Source organism: Schistocerca serialis, chromosome 5 (assembly GCF_023864345.2).
Source record: "Schistocerca serialis cubense isolate TAMUIC-IGC-003099 chromosome 5, iqSchSeri2.2, whole genome shotgun sequence".
Taxonomy (NCBI): domain Eukaryota; kingdom Metazoa; phylum Arthropoda; class Insecta; order Orthoptera; family Acrididae; genus Schistocerca; species Schistocerca serialis.
Genome location: NC_064642.1, coordinates 215,249,814 through 215,252,201, shown reverse-complemented (window position 1 = coordinate 215,252,201; position 2,388 = coordinate 215,249,814). Strand labels below are relative to the sequence as shown.

At 46.3% G+C, this 2,388-nt stretch overlaps 1 pseudogene; it reads left to right on the top strand.

Moving 5' to 3' along the window:
- The first annotated feature begins 1,582 nt into the window (after positions 1-1,582).
- LOC126482792 (5S ribosomal RNA) lies at positions 1,583-1,700 on the top strand (annotated as a pseudogene).
- The last annotated feature ends 688 nt before the right edge of the window (positions 1,701-2,388 follow it).

Here is a 2,388-nt window from a genome sequence, read left to right as displayed (position 1 = left end):
GAGATATACGTAGGAGGGAGCAATATACCGCTTGACTCCTCGGTGAAGGTATGTTCTCGAAACTTCAACAAAAACCCATACCGAGCTACTGAGCGTCTCTCCTGCAGAGTCTTACACTGGAGTTTATCTATCATCTCAGTAACGCTTTCGCGATTACTAAATGATCCTGCAACGAAGCGCGCTGCTCTCCGTTGGATCTTCTCTATCTCCTCTGTCAACCCTATCTGGTACGGATCCTAGACTGGTGAGCAATATTCAAGCAGTGGGCGAACAAGTGCACTGTAAACTACTTCCTTTGTTTTCGGATTGCATTTCCGTAGGATTCTTCCAATGAATCTCAGTCTGGCATCTGCTTTACCGACAATCAACTTTATATGATCATTCCATTTTAAATCACTCCTAATGCCTACTCCCAGATAATTTATGGAATTAACTGCTTCCAGTTGCTGGCCTGCTATATTGTAGCTAAATGATAAAGGATCTTTCTTTCTATGTATTCGCAGCACATTACACTTGTCTACATTGAGATTCAATTGCCATTTCCTGCACCATGCGTCAATTCGTTGCAGATCCCCCTGCATTTCAGTACAATATTCCATTGTTACAACCTCTCGATATACCACAGCATCATCCGCAAAAAGCCTCAGTGAACTTCCGATGATATCCACAAGGTCATTTACGTGTATTGTGAATAGCGACGGTCATACGATACTCCCCTACGGCACACCTGAAATCACCCTTACTTGGGAAGACTTCTCTCCATTGAGAATAACATGCTGCGTTCTGTTATCTAGGAACTCTTCAATCCAGTCACACAATTGGCCTGATAGTCCATATGATCTTAGTTTGTAAGTACAAACCATGTTAGTTGAAAATTGTATGTCGAAGATCTGTAATTGAAAACGCCTACCTTCACCTTTCGGCGCTCAACGTTTTCACTGTGAACGGATGTTTAGTGTTTTAGACACGCTAATTGGAATGCACAAATACTATAACACCGGTATCAACATGGTCCCGAAATCAGACGGAAGGTTGTGTGTCAAATGTGTGCAGAAACGCAGTATGTGCAGAAGGAATCTACTAATGAAGATTTATACACAAGATCATTAGCCCCTAAATTCCTCGTGAAGCATAAATGACACATCTAACTTTTATTTTTTTCAAGCATAGGGAGGACGGTGGAAAAAATTTCCAATGATCTGAAGCAGCTGTACACTCCAGTAAAAAAAGAACAGAACACCTTGACCGTCTAGAGATACGACATTCATATTCACAGGACATGTGTATTAGTATGTTCTGCAGAAATGATAATCATTTAGACGATGTCGGCCAGCGGGTTCAAGGTCAACATCGATATCGAAGCTCAACACCATCCACTGGTAAAATGTGCCTGCGGCTCTCTTTGACGCTATAAACCGAAGGTTTATATGTGTGTGACTTGAGCAGACGTGCAGGATGCCTCGCGGACCTATGCGCGAACCGAACCGTCAAATCACTTAGTTTGAAATTGGGTGCATTATTGGCATGAGAGAATGTGATGCATCCATCCGGGAAATTACTATTCGTGTAGGATCAAGTGAAGGGCAACGGCCTTGCCGCAGTGGATACACCGGTTCCCGTGAGATCACCGAAGTTAAGCGCTGTCGGGCGTGGCCAGAACTTGGATGGGTCACCATCCAGGCCGACATGTGCTGTTGCAATTTTTAGGGGTGCACCCAGCCTCGTGACGCCAAATGAGCAGCTACTCGACCGAATAGTAGCGGCTTCGGTCAAGAATACCATCATAACGGCCGGGAGTGCGGTGTGCTGACCCCACGCCCCTCCTATCCGCGTGGTCCACTGCGGATGGCGCGGCGATCGGATGGTCCCGATGGGCCACTTGTGGAGTGGTAGGAGTGGTAGGACCAAGTGAAACGGATGTGTGCAGAATGATTGACAGAACGCCGTAGAACACGTCAAGATGGGTCAGGTCGCACCACCCCAGACCACCCCCCGAGAAGATCGACACTTCATCCAAATGGCATTACAGGCCGCCAGATATGGGTCCTCCTCGGCACTGGCGCAACAGTTGTAACACTGTAACACATCCTACACTATCACGGTTGACAGTCCATCGCCTTTTATTATTGCACGTGTTACATTCGTGCTGTCCACTTCGCCTACTTTTGACGAATGTGTATAAACATGCTAGAAGGCAGTAAGGTATGAAACAACATACAGCACCAAATCGAGGGCTTATGCTGTGGGGTGCTACTGGATACAACCACAAATCACAGTTGGTGTGTGTCCAGGGCACTGTGACCGTAGTGACTTACTTGAATGACATCCTGTGCCCCGTAGTCATAGCCTTTCTGCGCGACACCCCAGATGCCTTTTTCCAGTAAGCCA